A 25121-nucleotide genomic window follows, 5' to 3' on the forward strand; every position below is an offset into this window, starting at 1 on the left:
ATAGCAAGGTAAAAAGGCATAATAAATAAAAACACATTTTTAAAAAAAATATTTGCAGTATTAGAGAATATGAAAGTCACCATATGAATTGTTTTATCCAATAACTTGTGCTTATCACGGAAGTATAAGCACTAGCAATGGAGAAACGAGGTAGTGGCTTCTAAACAATAAAACTGTGAAACATGGAGATAATTCCTTGGATTCCTCACAAATAACTTTTTCCGCACTAAAACGGCAATTATAAGCTTGAGTCCCTCTGAAAACACGATCTCCGCAGCACCCAAGCCGCAAAATGCATCCAAGATGGCTCCTTGGCGTGACCTCCACGCTCAAACTTGACGTGATGACACGGTAGCTTGACCTTCTACCGGTACGTCACAGCAGAGAAAGAAGGAAGACGGACGTGTCAATGGTGGAATGCAGAGCACGCAGAGAGAGATTCTTTACTCACAAAGGCTGACGCGCTGATCGTGAAATGGAGTGAACACAGGAGGAGATTCTTCGCTCGAGGAAATAATCATTGGGCACAAGGCAAGTCTTTTAAATGTCGCACAAAGTCAATTAACGTGATGAAATATGCGGAGGGTGGTGAAAGTTCACATAAATATCTCCAGACACTTGGATGTGTCTAAACACAGAATTTACGGCGCTCTAGTGTTCAACAAAATGAAAAGAAAACTAATATCGGAGCGATTTTGGTGGTTAAACTCAAGTTAGCATATGAAATAAAATGAAGCTAACGCTGGAGTAAAAACCAGTATCAATCCGATAATATTAAAATGAAACAGTACCTTAGAAGACCGAGTAAATAGTTGAAATTAGTGTCCATGAAGCCTTTTCATAAACAATGTCCATCCAAAGTCGGTGGGTCTTTAAAACGTCGCCAATAAATGTAGGAAGTGAAATCCTTTCTCCGAATAAAAGAATAATCCAAAAGGTAGTTGAAAAGATGTCAGATTTATTCCATACAGAAGACCCACGACTGAACACATCAGGAACTGCCACAGGACTGAAAGATGCATCTTAACCATTCTAGAATGCAGAATACATAGACACAGAGCAACATGCCTAGCTTAAAGAAGTACACTCTCTACAGAGTGTTGGCTCTGACAGAATTCAGGCTGTCTGTGTTTGAAAGCCTTGCTGCGTGGCAGTACACTGTAAATCAACAACAATTCCCAAAGTTCACAAACTCTTGTTTGTCTAAAGAACTTTGACCTTTGGCATACTTCCCCTTATTGTCTGCACGTCCTTTGCTAGGCACTTGTAGTATAATGTTGCTGCAACAAAGACCCGGCTTAATGAATCCAGGATTTCCCTTGCCAAGACCCTTTGCTTTTCTAAATGATTTTTATGGACATTTGGATTACAGAGATATATGACATCAGTGATGTCACTGAGCATGTCATGAGTGATGTAATATGTGACTTCAACAGCACTGCATTGCGGGGGGTCGAGTTATAGCTCTACTAACTATAACAGCCGAATTTCTCTGGTTTTGTACGAGTGAAATGTCCAACTAACTATAATGTCCCTGAAACCTGTGTTTTTTTCAGTGAATTACTAAGGTTTTTTAAAAGCTAATTTCTAACTATAACGTCCCTGAAACCTATGTTTTTTTCAGTGAATTTCTAAGGCTTTTTTAATGCTAATTTCTAACTATGACGTCCCTAAAACCTATGTTTTTTTCAGTGAATTTCTAAGGTTGTTTAAATGCAAATTTCTAACTAATTTCTAACTATAACATAGCAGTCGCGTTTGCAAAGTGGTGGAGAAAGGTGAGCGTGGCCTCCGAACACCTCTTAGCAATCCCACACATTTACAGGAGATAATAGGAGGGGTAGTTAGCCCCCAATATCAACCTTGGGTGCCAACTTCCCCTCCTATTACCCCCAGTACGTTCCACACAGCAGGATTGCTAACTTCCCATCCCAGGCCAAGCCCCCTTTCTCCACCAAACACAGCCCCATGCGTTGTAAATTGGGGAATTAATTCCCCTTGAATACTGAGGGTCCCTTGGGGCCTACTAGCCCACCACAGAGCTGGATTGCAGAGTGATGATCCAAGGCCACGCCCCTTTTTACACCACTCCGAAAATGCGGCTCCTGACGCACTGCTGCTCAGAGGATGAAGTCCACTTGTTTCCTGAGGTCCTCAGGACTCAAGAGGACTTCATCGCCCCACCATCAGTGCGCCTCTGCAATTCAGCTCTGTGGCACTTACTGGAGGTCTATTCAAGGGGAATTAATTCCCCAACTTACAATGTGCCAGGGGGCGCTTTTGCAGAGTGGTGCAGGGAGGGGGCGGGGCCTCCGGCGAGCTACCAGCTTTTGTAAAAATATATATATTGTTTTTAGAACGGGGGCTGTGTGGCCCCCCTTCTTTTGCATTTTTGGGGCCATGGGGACCCCATCCCCAGGGCCAGACCCCTTTTTCTAAAATGTTTCTTTTAAACGGTAAGGGGGCCGCGTGGCCTCCCTCCCGAGGCCAATTTTGGCCCAGGGGTTCCCATCCCCTGGACCTTTTTATTATTTATTTATTTAATTATTTGGAGGGGGCCACGTGGCCCCCCTCCTCAGGCCACTTCTGAACCAGGGACCCCATCCCCGGGGGCCTGGTCTCACCGTTGGGGACCGTGGGGGAGCCCCAATGCCCCCACAGTCCCGCCGGCTCCCTGCCTACTGCAGGAGCCAGTATTGCTTTTGCAGAAGGGGAGATGCTGACATGCAGCTCCCCTTGTACAAAAGCAATTCTGCTTTGGTATTGGGAAGCGAAAGCAGGTTTCCTGCTCTCGCTTCCAAAAGCTAAAGCAGTGTTTGCTTTGACAGGACGGGAGCTGTGCTCACACCCTGTATAGCAAACATCAAAGTTACGGGGGTGGGCACCCTGTGACATACCAGGAGCCGGCCCGGGTGATGGTCCCCAGGGCCATCAAGGGCTCCTGGAGGGGTGCTATGCAGCCCCCCTCCCTTCATTTGTAAAGCCCCGGGGAGGTGGTGGTCCCCAGGGCCGGGGGGCCATAACAGACCCCCAAATTAAAATAAATAGTGCCCCGGGGAAGTGGTGGTCCCCGGGCAGAGTTGGGGGCTTGAGCCCCCCACACACATTATTTATTTTAGCCCCGGGGAGGTGGTGGTACCCAGGGCTTGGGGGGCTCGTGAGGCCCCCCATCGTATTTTAATAAAGCCCCAGGGAGGTGGCGGTCCCTCGGGCTTGGGGGGCCCGCAAGGCCCCCCACCGTTATTTTAATAAAGCCCTGGGGAAAGGCGGTCCCAGGAGCTGCAGGGGGGCCTTGTGCCCCATGAATAAATTATAGAACCCCAGGGAGGTGCAGGGCCCGGGGCTCTGGGGGGGCCCACGGGCCCCAACTACAGAAATAAGGATTGCCCCAGGACCTTGCCCACCCAGGGGCTTTAAAAAACTAATCGTGAAAGGGCGCGCTTCGTTTTATTTTTTTCAATTCCATAACCTGGCTGAAAATGTTTTTAATAAAATGCTTTTTTAGGCCTTGGGGTCCCTGTGGGACCCCCTGAGCAGGCCTGGGGGGGGGGGGTCAGGGTGGTTCTACCCTGCCCCATTTTTAAGTTTTTTAATGTTTCTCATACCTTTTTCCCTCTCCCTCCGTCCGGGGCACTGATGGCTGCCAACACTTCCTGGTTTGAAGTGTTGGCAGCCAATCAGAGGCAAGCTCATGCTCAGCCAATCAGATGTCAAAAGTCTCAAATATTGATATCTGTAAATCTTTAAATATCTCAAAAACCACTGAACGGAATTACACCATTTAAATGTGTGCTCTCTGGACCAAGAGCTATCTCTCTGCCAAATTTGGTGTAACTCCGTTCAGCAGTTCAGGCTGTAGCTGTGTCTAAAATTTCATATGGAAATTAACATGTAGAACACACGTTTTGAGACCCTCTTTTGTTCTCGGCCCCCCTTGACAAATCACCCTGAAACTTTCAAGACAGGAGCTGATCTGAGTGAACAATTAGTTTTAAAAATTTTGTGAAGAATCGTCAAATGGCGCCAAAGTTATTGGCAAATCAAAAAGCGCTTTTCCTATGGAAACTAGGTTTTAACTGTAACTACCTACTGGATATATACATATATATATATATATATATATATATATATATATATATATATATATATATATATATATATATATATATATATATATATATATATATATATATATATATATATATATATATGCTTGTAAATTACCCCCCGTGGGCTGCGCTGGGGGCACCTTCCCTCTGTTGCATGCTGGATACAGTAGTCCCACACGGAGCCTATCATTATCCTTAAGTAGGTCTATGATAAACGATAATATTTTTTAAAAGGCATTGTTTTGCCCCCAGTGTGTCTCGAACAAGCCTCCAGTTAAATCACTTCCAGTGGCTTTTGCTGCTTACCGGAAAGGAACAGTTCCAATCACACAGCCTCCTTCAAATCCTTTGGATGGTGCTACCCCCCACGGTCTAGGCAGCGGTGCAGATATTGTCCAACAAAATGCCACAGAAGCTTCGGGGTGCACACAAAAACCACTGACACCATCCGGTTTATTTATCAGGTAACTTGCTGCTTTATTCAGGATTCCATTTCTGACCTGACGTGTTTCAAGAAAACTCTCTTTTTCAAAGGTCATATCCCCTCACGGGCGGATCCGTATATGCATGCTTGTAAATTACTACACGTGGGCTGCGCTGAGTGCACCTTCCCTCTATTTCATGCTGGATACAGTAGTCCCACACGGAGCCAATAATTATCCATAAGTAGGTCCATGAGAAACAACAATATTTTTAAAAAGGCATTGTTTTCCCCCCAGTGTGTCCCGAACAAGACTCAAGTTAAATCACTTCCAGTGGCTTTTGCTGCTTACCGGAAAGGAACAGTTCCTATCACACAGCCTCCTTCAAATCCTTTGGATGGTGCTACCCCCCACGGTCTAGGCAGCCGTGCAGATATTGTCCAACAAAATGCCACAGAAGCTTCGGGGGTGCACACAAAAACCACTGACACCATCCGGTCTATTTATCAGGTAACTTGCTGCTTTATTCAGGATTCCATTTCTGACCTGACGCGTTTCGAGAAAAAAAACGGATGGTGTCATTGGTTTTTGTGTGCACCCCCGAAGCTTCTGTGGCATCTTGTTGGACTATATATATATATATATAGATATATATATTATTGCTCCACTGCCAAAAACCTTGACACACCAGCACTAACAGTCGGTTAAACCTTGTCAGGTTTATTGCACAAAAAAAACAATGAAACAGACGCGTTTCAGCACTTGCCTTCGTCAGTGTCAGCTGGCGACGGCGAGGCGGAAGTTCATAAAGGCAATCATAATCAAAATAAAAAATGGACCAGGGTCCAAATCATAAGCGCCATCTTGAAATGGCAAAAACCAAATTACAATTTCATCAATTCAAGTACATCAGTTCAGATTACTTTTAGAAAAGTACATGTGGTGTTTACTATTACATTACACCAAATAAATAATTATATATATATATATTACCTACTGGCGGTCGCCAGTAGGTATATATAGTTAGGATTTTTTCTCTATGGGTTTTTTGAAAATTCTATGTCTAATAACTTTGGCGTTTGTGGACGAAATTGGCTGCAATTTTCAGGAAAATGGCACATTTTGTTTCTGAGCAGCCCTTGAAAATTTGGGGGGGGTTCGTCCAGTGGGGGCCGAGAAAAAAGGGGGGTCCCAAAACGTGTTTTTAACATTGAGTTTTCCATAGGGCGGTTGGCCTCACTTTTAGCCCGAACGGCTGAATGGATTTGCACGAAACTTGGCAACATTGTAGGGACTGGTAGCCCGATGTGCCTTTTGTAGGTCTCAATATATGTGCTCCAGTGGATTTTGAGAAATTAACGTTTAAAAAAAGATATATATCTGTAACAGCGGACCGGTTAGCGCTCTGGTTCGCGGACTTTTCGCGCAACGGAGCTTTGTGAAGCGAAGCTGATTGGTTCTCCGGCGTCTGTCAACATTCCAAACAGTCCGTAGCGGCCGCCATCTTGTCTCTCGGTAGGATCGAGAGACAAGAGGAGGCGAAAGCGAAGGGGCAAATGACCATAAGGGGGAATAGTAGATCCTCGCTGACCCCCTAGGTTTGATGTGGAGGTTTTAAAAGGGCCCCGCGGGGCAAAAAAAAATAATAATAATAATAATCGAACGGCTGAATGGATTTGCACGAAACTTGGTAAAATATTAGGGACTGGTAGCCCGATGTGCCTTTGCTAGGTCTCAATATATGTGCTCCAGTGGATTTTGAGAAATTAACGTTCAAAAAAAGATATATATCTGTAACAGCGCTCCGCTTCGCGTACTTTTCGCGTTACGGAGCTTTGCGAAGCTGATTGGTTCTCCGGCGTCTGTCAACATTCCAAACAGTCCGTAGCGGCCGCCATCTTGTCTCTCGGTAGGATTGAGAGACAAGAGGAGGCCAAAGTGAAGGGGGAAATGACCATAAGGGGGCATAGTAGATCCTTCCTGACCTCTTAGGTTTGATGTACCATTTTGCCAAGTTTGGTGTAATTCCGTTCAGCCATTCAGGCTGTAGACGTATGTAAATGTCCTATGGAAAATTGCATGGGGAAAACACATTTGAAAGTGTTGAAATTTAGAACCAATTAAAATGTTACTTTGGTTTTGTATTTGTGTGTGATGAAAGTTAATTGGTTATGTATATATGTCAAATGAGAGGAAACCACAGCCATTTTGCGATACTACTGTCTGAGGTACATTTGTGAGGAATTTTTGGTGGTGAATTTCTGGTGTTTGATTTACACAGTACTAACACTTCTGCTACTTTTAAAAAGGTGAGTGGTTAATTTGTAAGGGGAACTATGTTGTACACTTGAAGATAATTTGAAAAATGTTTTCTGTTATTTATTTGCAGTCCTTCTGTTATACTAAATACTTGATGAAGTTAGTTTTATATTATGTATTACTAAAAACGATAAATGAAAGTGATTATTTTTTTCTGCAATTTACAGCAAGCAATTTCAAAATAAAATGGCTCACAATGAAGAGACCGTGGCAATTTCTTTTGAATTGTCCACTACATTGATTGAAATTGAGAGCACCAATAATGAAATATTGTCACAAGGAGGACATGACTTGTATGATTCCATTAGATTGATTGAAATGGACAGCACCAAGAATGAAATATTGTCACAAGGAGATGACTTGAATGATTCCACTACATTGATTGAAATTGAGAGCACCAATAATGAAATATTGTCACAAGGAGGAGATGGCTTGTATGATTCCATTAGATTGATTGAAATGGACAGCACCAATAATGAAATATTGTCACAAGGAGGAGATGACTTGAATGATTCCACTACATTGATTGAAATTGAGAGCACCAATAATGAAATATTGTCACGAGGAGATGACTTGAATGATTCCACTACATTGATTGAAATGGACAGCACCAATAATGAAATATTGTCAGAAGGAGGAGATGACTTGAATGATTTTTTTGATCAATCTCTTGATGGCGAATTTATCGAGTGTTTGGAGACCATAGAGTTACAAGAATCATCATTGCAGACTTTTAATGAGGAGATTCCAGATGAGATGATTGAAGAGGAAATTACTGATGAGGACATGTTACTAGTTGTTTCAAATTTAGAAAATTCTGAAGAATAAATTTATATTTAGAAATCAAAAATTGTTTGAGACATTATTTATTTTTATTTTTAATTTATGAGGTTGTAGCGAAGTGATTGTAGTATAAAATGAGACTTATAGTATAGAGTGCAACATTTTTATGTTACATGGTAAGTTTACTCATATTTACTTCCCTTCTGCCACTATATTATCTCCAATGTGTATTTGACATGTCTTCTTCATCTCCGGCCTCCTTTCTCTCACTGTGTGTCTCCGATGCATCTTATCGCTGGTATTTTGTGTAATTACAGAAGAGAGTAAAATAAAATAGTTCGGAACGTGAAAAGGGGGCAAAGTAGAGTACTCCTCACCCCCTAGGCCTTTTTAGGCGGTCCCAAAAGGATCAGTTTCTGCTTTCCTGAGAGATTATGGTATGAGTTCCATATACCACAATAACTTGCATTACAACATGCAAGATATCTATCTCCTATTACCAACTTTTGGAGATATTCGCGCTAAGCGCGAATATCTCCAAAAAGTAACACCTGCCCTGAGCAGTTCTTAGCCATGTTATCCAATGGGAGGTGGATAACATGGCTAAGAGTATTAGCTCGGTAATGCATGAATATCGCTGAGTTTTTAGCGATATTCATGCATTGCGGCCGTTTATTATCGCATTTGCGATAAACCTTGATAATAGTAAGGTTTATCTTCGATAATTTCTGACGATGCTTAGTGGTAAAAAATTGGTTGGTAAGCATCGTTAGCGATAAATATCGCTTAACTTTGGTAATATGCCCCAACGTCTGTTAACGTTCGATTCGAAGGAAATGAGGAAGTGTTGAAAAACATTGTCTGCGCCATCTTGCCTTTTTTGAAATGCCACACTTTTGTCGTGCACGGCAGCCATTTTAGATGTCTTGACCAGACCCACTCTCTGCACGCTGTCGATTCGTAGCATGGCTCCTCACCCTCGCAAGCATCTTCCCCAGGCACTGGTCACCCCCGCTCTCTGTCTTATGCATGGGCAATAAACCTCCCCCCATCTGCGCTGCTCTTCCCTGAGAATCACACTGTGCCCGCCCGACACCTCCCTTTCGCCCTATTCACTACCGCACCCTGTGACACTCCTCTTCCTCTGTGTCCGATTGTCCAGGCTATCAGCTAGCCCTGCAGATGTAGTTTATGGCCCCAGCTGTAAAGAATCACCCCTCTTCAAAGGAGTTATAGTAGATCAAGGCCCACACCCGATGAGATCCGTCACACCACACGTGTTCCTACTATCTGAAAACTATCCTGTATTGTGATTGGGGAGGGGACCGAGCCTGAAGCGGAAGATTCCAGGAATGACTCTTTGTACATCAAAGTTTTTACAATTATGTGTCACATAAAAAATATATAGCACTCCAACAAAGTAGTAGGAATATAAAACTTTAATAACATATAAATATATACAACAAAACAAAAACAGTAATAGATTTATTGAAATTGACAGCACCAATAATGAAATATTCTTGTCAGTAGCGGTCTGTTGTGCGAATAGTTCCAAGGCAGCAGAACGCGCTGAAATCTGGATGTCACGAAGGTGATGTCTAGCAAGTTGCCGCCCAGCAAATAACGGCGTGGGGCGCCGCGGGGGTGAGTGAGTCCAGTAGGCACCACAGCTATTCTTACCGGCATTGCAGAATTACTGCTGGGGACAATGCCTGTGCTGGAGCAGGGTCACAGCAGAAACAAAAAGGATTCTGTTGAAGATGTTGTTGGTTTTCAATTTGAAAACAGTTCTGGTGTCAACTGCTATGCTAATGTAGTGGTTAATGTTTTGTTTTCTCTAGAAAATGTAAAAGAGGGGGAGGCAGTCCAAAGTTCCGTTAAAAGGGCAAAGGAAAGGATCGGTGGTTTGAACTATCAGTCAAAAAGGGGAGGGGGTGCAACAATTTTTCCTACCGGGTCACACTGTGCTTTCACCGGAAGTGAGGTCTGCAGGATTCTAGTAATTCAAAGTGAGGCTGGCGCCGACGTCCCGCGGATACAGTTTCGTCACTCCACGGGTGATCATGGCAGTCATTCCCCATCGGGGGTCGGAGACTCCCGCGGCTCCTCTAGAATCTTCAAGGTCGTGGAGGACTACGGTGGTGGAGTCAACCAGTGACCGGGCCATTTCTTTATGCTGGGCCCGCTCTTGCCAGGTCGACCGCCATTTTGAGAGTTCGGTAGCTACTGGCGATCGCGGGGTCAAATGAGCGGACGGGCTCCACCCTGCCGGGCGAGACGTTGCAGCATGGCCACAGTGGAAGAACTCTTTTCCGGGCGCCTGGACCGCTGAGGGTGCAGCTGGGAAGCCTCCACTGGGGAGGCGGGAGAGGCCTGTTCGCACCGTCTCTCCCTCCCAGTGCACCCCACGGCGTCTCGCTTGAGATTTGTTATGGCCGGACCAGGCGATGAGGACGAGGGGGGGGGGTCGGAGGCATGTGCAAGACATCCCCCCCCAGGGTTGTTGCAGCAATTATACAAGAAAGAAGAAGTGTCCCGTCCGTCTTCGGGCCGGGCTTCCGGTAGATGTCGGCCGGACGCCCCTGGCTCTGGCCCCATGAACGGGTTTCTTGGTTTATCGGCTGCAGCCGGATTCCGTCGGTCTCGGCCCCCCGACCGTTGGTGGCCGGACCGGAAGAGCATGTGGCGGGACTACCTGCAACTCTCAAGGGCCACCGCGGCCGGACTGGGAGAGAGAGGGGAGGGTCGAGGAGACATTCCCCCCCCCTGCAACTGTTCAGCGTTGTAAAGGCAATTCCCTGGCCGGGTCCCGTTGGTCTCGGCCTCTCCTCCGGCTACACCCTACGTTAGGATCTCCGAGGCGTGGCAGCAGGACCTGCCTTATATGGGCTGCTCCCGGCTGGGCGTAGCCGGAACCCTGCCCCACCTTGGAAGTTTCCAGAGTGGGGGCGGATGTTCTACTGACTTGCATTTTCCCTAGTCTATCGATTTTTTTGGCGTGGCAGGCGGTGGGACAGCGAGGGGTGATTTGGTTTCTCTTACTGTTTTTCTGGTCTCTCACCACTGGCATATTTTAACGTTTTCTTGTTTCTAGGACATTAATAGGTTTTATCATTACGTTATGTTATCGTTTCTTTGTTCGTTGTTTAATAAAAGTTCATGTTCATCAGTGGCCTACTGATTTTCGTTTTCCTATTCTTTTCTTTCCAGGTTGTTTCATGCTAAAGTTTCTGTTAACAGGATACAGTGATCACTTCGTTATTATTGCATATGTCCTTTTCACTAGGGGTGCTCTCTGGTCGGGCCAGATGACGTATGTCTAGTAAATGGTCCGGGTGAAACAGGTGCATCAATCAGTGGGGAGTAGATAGGCATGACAGATTACAACGGGGGAGAAAGGTCCGCATTACGTACCCTTTCACTACTTGCAAAGATTTTCCTACGTTTATTTGCAAACAGGGAATACCTCCAAAAAGAACTAATTCCCAAACAGTCAATGTTCGGACAATCAATCAATCAATGAGGAATGAAATAGGTACGACGTGTTAAAGGCTTGCGTTACCTACCCTTCACTATCTGCAAAGGGAGAGAGAATATTCCTATTCTTCCTCGTTTGCAGGTAGAGAAGATCCTTAAGAGAATTAACATCGAACAATTCAATGCTCGATTGAAACAATCAACAAGGGGTACTGTGAACACAAATGAACGCCGCTTATGTACATACGCATTGCTATTTTCAACAGGTTGTTCCTAATGTTTCTATTTTAGCGAGGTCAAAAAGAGATCCCATTAGTGGCCTACTGATTTTGCTCGATTCCTTTTGTTTTTTTACACGATTTTTCGCTATCTGCAAAGACTAAACAGAGTATTGCGACTCTGTGCTTGTTTGTAAATAGAGAATGAACCAAAGAGAACAATCAATCAAATGGAGAGAGAAGCAGGCACGACGGATTACAAAGGGGGCAAAGGGCTGCGTTAACTACCCTTCACTATCTGCAAAGAGAGAGTACTCCTAATAGAAATGAGGGGTGGGGGGCAGCATTCAAAGCAGATCAGTGTGCATAAACACGAAAATGTTTTTACTTACCACGTACTTGACATTCGACAGCTTATGATATTTGCTATTAAAAAACCATTGAAATTCACTGAAAAAACCATAGGTTATAGACCATATATAGTTAGGAATTAGCATTTACAAAACCTTGAAAATTCACTGAAAAAACCATAGGTTATAGACCATATATAGTTAGGAATTAGCATTTAAAAAACCTTATTTTACTCACACAAAACCATTGAAATTCCATATATAGTTAGTTGCACTAACTATATATGGCGCACCCGCAATCCACTGCTGATCATGTCACATATTACATCATTCATGACATGGTCAGTGACATCACTGATGACATCACTGATGACATCTCAAATGACATCACTGATGACATCTCATTTGACATCATTCTTGTGCTAATACGATAAACCTCTTCAGACTCTAATATAACCTTAGATACACTCAGTGTATACAGACACTCACACACTGCCACTCATCCATGGAGTTACTCACACACCCAGTCAGTCATGCAAAGAAACAATCTCACCTCCATTTCTTCAACTATACAGTTAAACACACCTTACTTATTGAAACATATACTAACACATATTTACTCTCTTATACAATCCCTGATACAAGTTCACAATGATCGATACAACCACTCACTCATTCAGTGGCTCTCATGCACAGTTATTTATATATGCCAACTCTCACATGTACTGTGTTTTACATATGTACTTACTATGACATGTAGCATTGAGATATCCATTCACTCATCAATACACTCATGCACACAGTCAACTGCCCATGTAGCTGTTTCCACATGCACTCTTGAACTCATACACCTAGTGAATAAACTGCTCACACATCTATGCATAGAGTCTCACACCTTCCAGCCACCCCCACACAAACTCAATCTCCCATAGAAATACTTGGGCAACCAATTAATAACACATATAGCCTCTCGTATAGCTAATGATCAACACATGCAGCAGTTTACAGAACAACAGACATAATGATGCACAAATTAAGACAGTTTAGTCACTAACCCATGCATTCAGTGAGACACATTTAATCACTCACTCATACAGTCAGTCATGCACCTACTAAATCCTTCATCCAGACACTTATACATCCACTCAAGACATATTTTAACTTTACAGAAAAATACAGTCACTGGATGTTGTCATCAGTGATGTCATTTGAGATGTCATCAGTGATGTCATCAGTGATGTCACTGACCATGTCATGAATGATGTAATATGTGACATGATCAGCAGTGGATTGCGGGTGCGCCATATATAGTTAGTGCAACTAACTATATATGGAATTTCAATGGTTTTGTGTGAGTAAAATAAGGTTTTTTAAATGCTAATTCCTAACTATATATGGTCTATAACCTATGGTTTTTTCAGTGAATATATATATATATATATATATATATATATATCCAAAGTTACTGTTTCTCGCCGCACAGTTTGAGGGCAAAAACGGATAAGGACCACAAATGTAGGTGCTGAGTTTAATTTGATCACATGACATAGTTTGGCATTGTCATAGGCTATTTAAAGTAACCAGTGCAAACATAAGCATTGACACATGATGTTAATTTACAATGAATATAAACGAAAGACTTGGCGGGTTCAGGTTTCAGGTTCATATAAAAGCATTTCAATTCTAAAATCTTTCATCCAATGCTTCACCCCAAATTATTGTAAATTTTTAGTTTATAATATCCAGTGATATAAAGTACCCCTTTTATTGCTCCCCCCCTAAAGCTAGAAGCTACCAATTTCTCGATCTTAGGAGACCTTAACTTGCATTTTAATGATCCCAACTGTAATATTAGCCCCACTTTAATTACTGACTTAGCTGCCTTGAATGTCTTTATATGTAATTCTGGCCCCACCCATAAGGCAGGTCACAATTACACCCTGTCTTTTCCAACTTAACAAATATTGCATGTGAGCCAGCCCTCCCCTTACTATGGTCTAATCACTTTTTGGTTGGCTTTATGCCAAAACAGGTTAGAGGACGTGAGCCTTCGTCCACCACAGCTGGAAAATCTGGTTTCAGAAGCTGGAAAAAAAAATAATATTGACTGTCTTAATCTTCACCTTCTGCACTCTATGCCGGCCTTTACCACAGTTAGTACTACAGACGCTGGCGCTATTAGAAAGCTGACTAACTTCGTCCATTGACACCTGCCTTCCTCTGTCTAAGAATAAAATAAATAGGCATCGCCCCCCTGCCCCATGGTTCTCGTACAAACTCGAAACAGAAAAAAGAAGTGCAAAGCGCTGGAGAGACGCTAGAGAAAAGACTACACTCCGGCTTCAAAACATGCTTACAAACAGGCCATCAAAAGTTATCATGCCCTGTGTAATGCTGCGCGCAATAAATTCATAACTAATAACATTTTGCTGTCTCAAAACAGCCCCAAAATCTTGTTTAAGGTGAAGCAAGAACTGTCTATCGCTACGCACCAACTCGAGCCTCCAGTGCTAACCGAAACCCAATGTGAAGATCTAGCGTGTTCTTTATAGAGAAAATTGACCAAATCTACTATGAATTTGATATTATTGGAGAACCACTTTCTAAGACCAACAATACACTGTCAGATTCTACTCCTTTTCCTGATAAGTTAGCTAAAAAGGACAGACCTGATAATATACTTGACAGTTGGTTACCCCTTGATATTATGTCTTTTAATCACATCCGAACTAGTATCAAATCAGGCTCCCCTAAGGGTCCCTTTCCAATTTCTGTTCTTAAAAAATTGGATCCCCATATTCTTAGACTTATCATGGAACTTATCAATGCCTCGCTTCTTGAAGCAGTAGTGCCAGCTGTGTGGAAACATGCTATGATCCTTCCTCTGCTAAAGAAAGCAAATGCTGATCCGGAAGTTCTCTCCAACTTCCGCTCTATCTCGTTGCTCCCCGCATTTTCCAAAATCTTGAAAAAACATAACACCCGCCAATTGACACAATTTGTGGACTCCCAAAACATTTGACATCTGCCCCAATCCGGTTTCAGAAAAGGTTTTTCCACCGAATCAACGCTTCTGGGAGTCACCAAAACTATCCGCCAACAACTTGATAGGGGAGACACGGTGGAACTCATGTTACTTGATTTCAGTGCCGCTTTCGAAAACGTGTCCCATGAGACCCTTCTTCAAGTTTTACATCCTAAAGGCATTGTCTACATAGCACTAAAATGGCTGGCACGTTTTCTATCCAGTTTACACAACAAAGAGAGGAGTACCCCCTGTCGGCGTAGCAGAGAAAGTCTCTGTGCCTAAAGCTTAAGGCTTCATGAAGAGCTTGTGCCCAACCCATATATAGGACAAAGCATGTCCTTTATGAAGACCTATGCATTGGGACAAACCTCTCTTCTCTTTTAAAAAGGCGAGGAGTATCAAGGATGCAGTGGTGAGCACCAGACCAGCGACAAAAGCGGTGGAGAATGAAACTGTACTGAACGCTTGGGGACTACCGAAAGTCACCGGCCACTACAAGTGTGGGAACTGCAGCGTTTGCCCATTGACAACTAACACCAAAACCCTACAACTGGAACCAGAGAAGATCTGGACAATACGAGGTCACACCAATTGCAACTGCGAGAATGTGGTCTATCGAATAACGTGCCCCTGTAATCTACACTACGTTGGTATGACCAACAGGAAGGTTAAAATACGTATAGGGGAACATAGAAGCACGATCAGGTGCAAGAAGTCCATGACCAGGCTAACAGAACATTATCTCTCTGCAGGACATACGCCTGACGACCTTCATTGGACAGTTATTGAACAAATAAACCCGGGTCACAACCTGACTCAACGTCTTTTTGAGAAAGAGCAGAGATGGGTTTACAGGCTGTCCACCCATAAGACAGGTCTGAATGACAATATCCAGTGGGGTCCGATCATGGTGTAATTTGCTTATACATTCACTGCTAACTTCCACCCTCTAACGCAGAGTTTGAGGTTTTACCGTCCATGCCAAACGGCGCAGCAAGATTTCTTGTGACCTGAATATAATATAATATTGATATGGATTTGGTTATAAAACTGTGTTTAAATCGTCTTTTCCACCCAATGCCTATAGATGAGATTGCCACATCCCAATCGCCATTAAAAAAGAACCGGAGGTGTTATACATACTGTTTAAGCACCTTTCCTTCCCGTTTTTCCCCCCCCCGCTGATACCGATTTTTTGCCGTGTCAAAAGAATGCCAGAACGACACATCGGTGAATCCGTCTTATCTCGGCAAGTACTATGGGCGTGCAGGGTTACCATAGCCACCGCGTTCCAAGCCTCACTTTGGAACCGCAGCTCTGGGATTGGTACCACCAACCCATGTGACCCTGCCAACACGCCCTTTCCAGGAATACGGAGTTCCTAATATCAAGCTACCTGTCTCCTTACACTTCAGGGATTCCTACGGGGCGTACCGGTGTGGTAACCAAGTAGGTTGGCCGACTGAGGAGCAGAAGCTAAGTTCCAAAAACACGGTCCCCCTGGATTATGTTGTTTTGGATTATGTCCTCATGCACGACTAGTCATCCAGCCACTGACGGCGTTCTTGTGCCCGCTCTTACTATCACTCCCCAGGTGATGTAAGCATCGCCCTTGGAACCCTGGACGCCTATGAAGCGGAATCTCTCCGCAATCTGAGTAAGCATTGTGCTTTATTGAAACTTAGGTACCCTCATAGAAAATCGCTAGATTTGCGATCTGTGTAGTCTTAACGGTTCAGCGTTCTGAGCAATACCACCATACTCTCTAATAGTGCTATTACAAATCTGCATTGATCTAATTCTCCCGAGGGTAATATCGTAAAATACGGTGCCAGCACCCAGGTATCGACATAGGTATACCTCTACAGTCATACAATCCTTGCACGTATCTCTCACTTGCCGACTTATATGTAGGGCACCAAAGTGAGTGCGGAGAGTGACTATGTTATATACCTGCTACGCATATTGTGGGGCTGGCACCCCCTCTTTTATATATATTTTTATATGTTTTGTGTACCACTTCTATGTGTTTTGTGTACCACTGTATGTCCTTTGTCTTGTGGTCCCAACCACCCACTATTCTGGAACCTTTTGTCCACAGGTTTTTCTTCCAGATCGGGAAGGAGAAATTTTGAATAAGAAACATAATTTTTTGTTTCCAATTATCACTGACCGAGGGCAGAACGCACCTTAGCGTGTGCGGACCACCCAGGTCACTCACTGGTCCTGACGAATACCCACAATTGTTTGATGGTAGAAACATGTAGACCTATATTTTTAATTCACATAGCACACGTCGCTATTTTATACACTACACGTCTTGAGCACCGAGGCATAGGTGTCACATTTCTTTTATAAGGTGTCCAGTCACTCAGGAATAAAGTCTTGGAGTGAGTAGTACTGGCCCCTTTTTAAACCACTTACCACCGTTTTATCACTGCACATATAAAAGAAACTATTACCCGCTCCACTGTAATCAGGTGTCGTAGCACACCCTGTTGGCCTACGGGGTGGGACCCCGATGATGAAGCATGTCACCAACTAGGTTGGTGAGTGAGGGGTCTTCATAAAGGACATGCTTTGTCCTATATATGGGTTGGGCACAAGCTCTTCATGAAGCCTTAAGCTTTAGGCACAGAGACTTTCTCTGCTACGCCGACAGGGGGTACTCCTCTCTTTGTTGTGTAAAATTGAACAGGGGAACAGGAGTTCCCACCCTCCATTCTTGTTAAACACCCTACTCTCTCTTATTGTTTTCAACGTTTTCTATCCAGCCAAAAATGTCAGGTTTTCTCCCCAACGGCCAGCTCCAAATCCCATGCTTCCCCTTACGGAGTTCCCCAGGGCTCTATTCTAAGCCCTTTGCTCTTCAACATTTACATCAGCCCTCTGGCGACCCTAGCTGAAGAGGTTGGGCTAACCATATATTCATACGCTGATGATACCCAGCTCATCTTTTCCCTATCAACTAAAGACACTTCTAAGGGATCCTCTCTTCAATCAGACTTACAAGAAATTGCTGGATGGATGCACACTAACAAGTTGAAGCTGAATGGAGGAAAAACTGAACTCTGTGTTAACAAAGCTCTCTGGGGCCCACAACATTGGCATCTGCAAATGGGTGCCCTTCCCCAACCTTCTCAATCTGTTCGCAACCTTGGCATTATTATAGATGATCAACTGTCTTCGCAACAGCAAGCGGTCAAGGTTGCCTCAACTGGCTTTGTAATTTTGAAATGGCTTAGAAAAATCCTATGGATGCTCCCACCACTGACACAAAAAACTGTGATTCAAGCCATAATCGTGTCCAGATTGGACTACGGTAATGTTTTGTACTTAGGTACCAACAAGGAGGTGATCCAGAGGCTGCAAGTGGTCCAGAACTCGGCGGCCACACTTCTTTGCCAGCTACCTCGAACGGCCTCTATCACAGGGACTCTCTGAGACATACACCGGTTTAAGATAGAAAATCGGTCTAAATTCAAAGCCCTCTGCTACATGCACAGAATTAACGCTGGTATGGCTCCTCGTTACCTTCGTACCTTAGTTCACCTGTACAATCTTACTTGCCTTCTCAGAACATCAGAACAGGAAAAGTTTATTGTCCCTAGGATCAAACTCACTCGAATGGGTGGTCGGTCCTTTGCTTACTTGGCTCCCTCCTTATGGAATTCTCTTCCACTCCTACTTCGTTTTGAACATAACTATGTCAAATTCGAAAAAGCCTCAAAAAGTGGTTATTTAACCTCCGAGCTCTGACTTTCCGTTCTCTTTTTCCTGCATGGGTCTGTAGGCGCTGGGAAACCTCTGAGTAGGTGTTGCGCCATATAAAAATGTAAATATAAATATGAAAAAGTACCTCATTCAATTGTAAAGATACAAACTTTGATTGATATTGATTTCCTCATTGTGCCAACAATTAATACAAAGTGCAAAATATTATTAAAGTGCAAACAAAAGTGCATGATAACATTCATCAAAGATGTGACATCCAATAATGTGCATATTGCTTCTTATATACTGTTACATGTATCTTGCTACAGTAACTACTGCTTGATCCATTGACTCGATTATTTCCTGGTACTGGGGCCCCAGTTACCCTCATTGAACTGTTTAGCCAAATGGTGTTATCCTGCTTCATTTATATATTTGTGAATCGTATTTTTGTTAATGTTTATTGATTTTTCAGTTATTCATGTTTTTCATTTTTATGTTTCTTCAGGTATACCTTTTGCGTTCTTACGGTTTACGGCGACCACCAGTAGGTTGTATATATATATATATATATATATTCGCTCGCTTTCCACAAACATTCCCGTGCACTCACAGGCGGGTGCTATTAGCGGCTGTGGAGCGCCGCATAACATAAGAAAGAAGAAAAACAGCACTCCGGAGGGGGCAATTTCAACAGGCTTTATTATTCAAGCGAACAAACGCGTTTCGGTGTTTAGCCTTCGTCTGTGTCAATGACACCCTACTCGTGACCGACTGATAAAATTCTCGCAATGCAGTGGCAATTGACATAGGACTACATCCCCCGTACATTATACAGCGCCATCTTTGAATGTGTTGCACTATACACAGACCTATGTATGTTAACATAAGAATATAATTTAGCCATAAATCGGCGTACTTGTGGTCGCATATAATTACAGAGGGTATACAAATCAATTGGTATTGCCGTTGATCGGCTTAAGTCCCTCAATACATAGCCACAAACATTGCGATAAATATCAATTTCCGCAAACTCATTAATAAAACAGCACGTTTTATCCCTACCATTTAGCACCCATAGCAATCTATTTATCTCATAGACTCGATCAAACTCCACTAGATAATCTAAACATCAGTATTTCATAGATGTAAATACTTAGAATAATTTCATAAATATAAGTACATTAAAAAATGTAAATACATCAAAAAACATCAGAAAACAGAACCAGCTTATAATCAAAACCAACATTCAAACTTTTACTTTCCCAGATGAACTGCCAGTTCCTCCCCGCTGTTCAAACCTTTTGGAGATTTAGTTGACAGGTTAATAATATATCTTGACTCAAGCCTACGCAGTTTCCTAAGTCAATCCCCTCCTCTAACTTTCACTGGTATACAGTCTAGTCCGAAATATTGCAGTTTCTTCCTATCCTTATTGTGATGTTCAGCAAAATGCCGGGCTACCGGATATGCAGGATCTGCCTTATCGATCACCCGCAAGTGCTCTAGAATTCTGATCTTCAATTGATTGATTGTGCTCCCAATGTAGCGTAAGCCACATGGGCAGACCAAGCAATACACTGCAAAAGAAGTGCCGCACGTAATGAACTTCTGTATCTCCATAGTTCTTCCTGTGTCTGGTAAGTTATAGGTGAGTGACTGCTCGCCCTGCAAGCCTTACACCGGCTGCATGGATAGAATCCTTTCATTTCTTTCAAGGTATTCATTCTAGGTGCAGGTTTCTCAAGGTGACTTCTCACCAACATATCCCTAAGGGACCTAGCTTTGCTAAAGGTGACCAAAGGATATTGTGGTAAGTCATCCTGCAGCACATTGTCTGTTAGAAGAATATGTCAATTCTTCTTCAGCATCTCTCTTAAATGATTCGCCTCCAGAGAGTACGGGGAAACCATCCTAAATTTTCCTTCATTCTCGGTTTTCCTATTTACAGATTTATTGCTCAAGAGTTCCTTCCTTGGAATCTTTCACACCCTCTTGAGTGTTTTTTCCAGTGCTCCCTTGTCATAGCCCCTTAGACTAAATCGTATTAAGCATTCAGAGGCAGCCGCCTCAAAATCCTGATCTTTCTAACTATTCCTACATAGTCTAAGGAGTTCACCATAGGGTATCTTGTGGACCAACTGGGATGGATGATTACTGCTAGCACAAATGATGGAGTTGCCAGCAGTTGGTTTTCTGAAAAGTGCAGTGTGGATTTGCCCACTATCAACAAACACCCTGAGATCCAAATAGTCCATTGCCACTGGACTAATGGAACCGGAGAAATGCATGTTGTACTGGTTGTTGTTAAGAATATCAATATATTTTACAGCCATACTCATCGTCCCTTGCCACACAATGAATAGGTCGTCTATGTAACGGTAACATCGTACCACCTTACCACTTTCCTGTCCCACTTGCGCAGCTCCTGGGCACCTGCTCCTCCCACCAGCCAACGAACAAGTTTGCGTAGATGGGAGCGAAGCAGGTGCCCATTGCTGTCCCTGACACCAGTCTGAAAAATTGATCTTCAAACAAAAAGATATTATTAGTGAGACAGAATTCCACAAATTCCAAAATCATCATATTATGCTGTGCAAAGCGTAATTGCCGTTGGTCTAAATAGTATCGGACTGCAATCAAACCATGTTGGTGTTCAATACTGGTATAGAGGCTGGTAATGTCCAATACCATCAGCAGATAGTCAGAATCCCAGGTGATATCTGAGATCTTATTCAAAAAGTCCTTAGTGTCTTGAATATAGGACTGAAGGTTTGCACCAGAAGGGAACAAAAAATTGTCTACAAATCTGGACATGTTTTCTGTCAGGCCATTAACAGAAGAAACAATAGGTCGGCCAGGTGGACATAAGTTATCTTTGTGAAGTTTAGGGAGATGGTAAAAGGTTGGAGTCATGGGATTATCACTCCGTAAGAAAAGATGTTCATCACTGCCCAGCATGGAGAGATCATACCATTTTCGTATCAGGTTATTGTACATTTTAATGCTCTGCTTATATACTTCATTACAGGTTACCTCATTATGTTTTTATCTGACAGTTGTCTGATTGCTTCTTGATGGTAGTATTCTCTACTGATTCAGAAAAGGGGGTGGTGATGGACAGAGCATCTGAGTTAAACAGAACACTCATACCCAGTCAAAAGATCAGGGCTTGATCCATCACTGTTTTTTAGCTCACTGCACCATCCCAGTTGAGAACCTGGCTACATGCAAATTAGTCTGTCCCTGGCCCTGTGCATCATGGGAACAGGGCAGACCAAACTACCAAGCCAATTCTTTGCTGGAAAGGAAACAAGCTTCCGGGGACCGGTTTCTGGTATTGCAGCCGTCTTCGGCCCGGCTTGCTTGAATCCTGATGGTGCAGTGAGCAAGGGACTCATGACTTTCTTCTCTTTCTTGGTCCACACCATGCACTAATGCTCGTTGCGCCATGTTCATATTGGTACTTGGATTGAAGTCCTGTTCCAGTCTCAAATCCTCTAGTGCTTCCAAGCCCAATAAATCCTTGCTACTCAGTATATACATAGCTGTCAGTCTCATTCCGTGTGTCTTAGAGTCTTTGATGTGAGGTCTCAATTTGAAGTATTTGTGAAGCTTGAGCTTACGTGTAAAACGGAAGAGGTCAATTCGTGCTCGTGTGTATTCCAGATTGCTGCTAGGGCAGAATGTCAAGCCAAGACTCAACAATTCCTTTTCTGTGTCTGTTAGTACTCTCTTGGTTAAATTTACCACAGTCAAAATCTTGCTCTTCCTCTTCCTCCTCCTACCGCACCCTGCTCTTCTGGTCTTCCTGCAGTGGCCTCCGGAGGTTTGTTTCCCCCCCCCCGCAACCATGATTGTCTTATGATTTTGAACTCGTTGTGAAAAGGGACCACATTGCCCCTTTGATCCATCCTAGGATGTGACAACTGGTCATCACTGGAGTCATTATCTGTAACCTCAGATTCAGAGGTCACCACATTTGGGTCTGCTGCTGTTTGCACATTTTGGCGGAGTGCCTTTCTAATTTATATATATCTTCACTCTGCGTTTCTCCAGAACTCACTCTTCCAATACGGACACGGACCATTGATTTTGTGCTAAATTAGTTTATTGCTGTGCCACATATATATATATATATATATATATATATTAGTTATAGTTAGGATTGTTTTCCATAGGTAATCCGCAACATTCTATTGGGAATAACTCTGGCGCCGGTTGAGGAATTTGTGTGAAATTTTCCAAAATTGTGGCCAGCTCCGTTGCACTCCTTCCCTGAAAGTTTCGGGGGGGATTTGTGCAGTGGGGGCTGAGAAACAAAGGGGGTCCCAAAACGTGTTTTTCCCATGTTAATTTCCATAGGACCGTCTGACAAGTCTACAGCCCGAACCGCTGAACGGAATTATGCCAAACTTGGCAAAATTGTAGGGACTGGTACGCTGTGTTTTCTGAAAATTGCTCCAGTGTTTTTTTTTTAAATTAACTTCAAAAACACATATATATATATATATAGGCGCGCTCCGAGTGCTCCCGGGTGCGTGTACCGGGGAGCGCACCCGGCGCGCTACGGGAGTGCGCGAGCGGAAAGCTGATTGGCTGTCGGGTGTCTGTCAACATTCTAAACAGTCCGGAGGGTCCGCCATCTTGTGTCTCGGTAGAATCGAGACACAAGAGGTGAAAAAAGAAAGGGGGATATAATTAAAAGGAGGCAGAGTAGACACCCCCTGACTCCCTAGAAGGACCCTGAAGGGCAAAAAAACATATATATTTTTTTTAATTTTCGCGGGGTAAGCGCTGGCTGCGCTCATCGTTGCGCTCTCCGGTACGTGCACCCTGAGCGCTCCACGGGGAAAAACAGTGTAAAAAAATTGAGTAAAAAAATAATGTAGAGTGTTTAGTGGTAAGTGAGCTCTGAAAAGAGCTGTTGTGTTAAGTGGGTGTTTTTTGTACCTACAAGTAGGTACCAATGCAGAGTCTTATATTCAAGAGGAAAACTCTATTCCCCTCATCTGTAAAATGAATACCATCTCTCCTATAGATGTCTTGCATGTTGAAACGCAAGTTGTTATGGTAAATGGAACCCATACCATAGTCTCTCATGTAAGCAGAAACAGATTTATTTACATGTTTCCTTGCTTTCTCAATCTGTGGACAAAATAGGTTGGACCAGTTCCATTTTTGCCTTTGGCATATATTAGAGAATACCAAGGCAGTTTTTGGAAAAAGTGACATCAATTGCCCAAAGATGTCCGTTAAAAGCATTTCCAGACATACCCCACTTAATGTGCCTAAATCATTTCCACCACAGTGCACAATTATAAGGTCAGGTTGTGGTAAATGCATAAAGGATTTTACCAATGGTATCAATTGGTGACTTCTCAATCCTCTTTGTCCAATCCATACAATGTCTACATTTGGTAAATCAAGGTTGTAAATACCTCTGTTAGTTGCATATTTTTGAGCCCAGTGGACATAGCTATGCCCCACAAACCAGACTTTTGTCATTTTGAAGATAGGTGTGTGAAGGTAGGTGTGCTTCTAGTCAGATGAGTTGTGGAAATGAAATGGCAGTTTGATTATGAAAAAAAAGTGTTTGAGAATCAGTGCAGATGAATAAGTAGATATGATTGGAGCTTTCTTAAAATTCTCCACTGAAAATTAGGCTGCATGGTTTTTTTTTGTAAGAAGTCATTTCAATGGTTGAGAAAAAGTCATTTAAAGAAACATTGCATTTTATTAGCTAGTAGATTGAGAGGTCAAGCAGGCTTGATGGATTTTTTGCAACATAGTAAAATGAACTTGTGAACTCTGTGTTGGTTTTAGAGGGAGTTACCATGGTTACTTGGTGAATGAGCACTGGGGGGATGGGTGAATGTTATGTGAGTTTTAAAGTCTTGAAATCTTCAACCAATTCAAATGTGTAGTTTGGTTTTGAATTTGGGGGGGGGGTGTCATTTTAATTGGCTATGTGCCAGAATATGGCTCTGAAATCAGAAAGAATCTGTGCAATTATTGAAAGGCTCTCAGTGAAGGAAGCATTGTTCAGAGATTCTGCTTAAGAATATCTGTTGACTGTGACTGACACTGTTTGACATCTTCCAAACCATTTATAAAGGTGAGTAATGAATCTTTTAAAAAAGATAGAGAGTTTAAATATTTTTTACAAGTATCATAGTGTGTGTTTCTGTGATTTAAGGAATGATATTTTTACCTTTTTCTATAATGTTAGCTGTGTGTTAATAAGGTAGTCTTTTTTATAAATTGTTTTTTATGCTTGGATTCAATGCTGGTTTAGAAATTGTGTGATGGTTTCATTGGAGTTGTAAATATGGTCATTTTTTTTCAAGCACATTGTGCAACCTGTAGCATGGGTGGAAGGAGTGAATGTCTGGAGAGGGATAGGAATAGCAGATAGAAACCCATATGAAATGGTGGGGAGATGCATAAACACACAGCTATGTCAAAGGTTGTGCACGCAGCTTGTAAATATGCAGGCAGACAAAGCAATCTTTGACATAGCTGTGTGTTTATAAGGTAGACTCTCACAGTTATAAGATCTCTCATGGCATTTCATATTCTTGTCTGGGTGTATATTTACAAGCTGTGTGCACAATCTTTGACATAGCTGTGTGTTTATAAGGTAGACTCTAACAATGTTAACATCTCTCACATTACATAAGATAAGGTCATGGGATTGT

At 42.9% G+C, this 25121-nt stretch overlaps 1 protein-coding gene across 4 annotated transcripts in view; it reads left to right on the top strand.

The window, feature by feature from the left end:
• The first annotated feature begins 372 nt into the window (after window positions 1-372).
• Window positions 373-25121, top strand: part of LOC144821303 (uncharacterized) — a 321172-nt gene continuing 296423 nt past the window's right edge. For 2 of the 4 annotated variants that reach the window (XR_013608322.1, XR_013608323.1), the window contains exon 1: window positions 378-531. The gene's annotated coding sequence lies outside the window, so the exon portion shown is untranslated. Of the gene's footprint in view, window positions 532-25121 lie in introns of all 4 variants that reach the window. The other 2 variants (XM_078678180.1, XR_013608324.1) reach the window with 2 other exon arrangements.

Source organism: Lissotriton helveticus, chromosome 1_1 (genome assembly GCF_964261635.1).
Source record: "Lissotriton helveticus chromosome 1_1, aLisHel1.1, whole genome shotgun sequence".
Classification (NCBI taxonomy): Eukaryota; Metazoa; Chordata; class Amphibia; order Caudata; family Salamandridae; genus Lissotriton; species Lissotriton helveticus.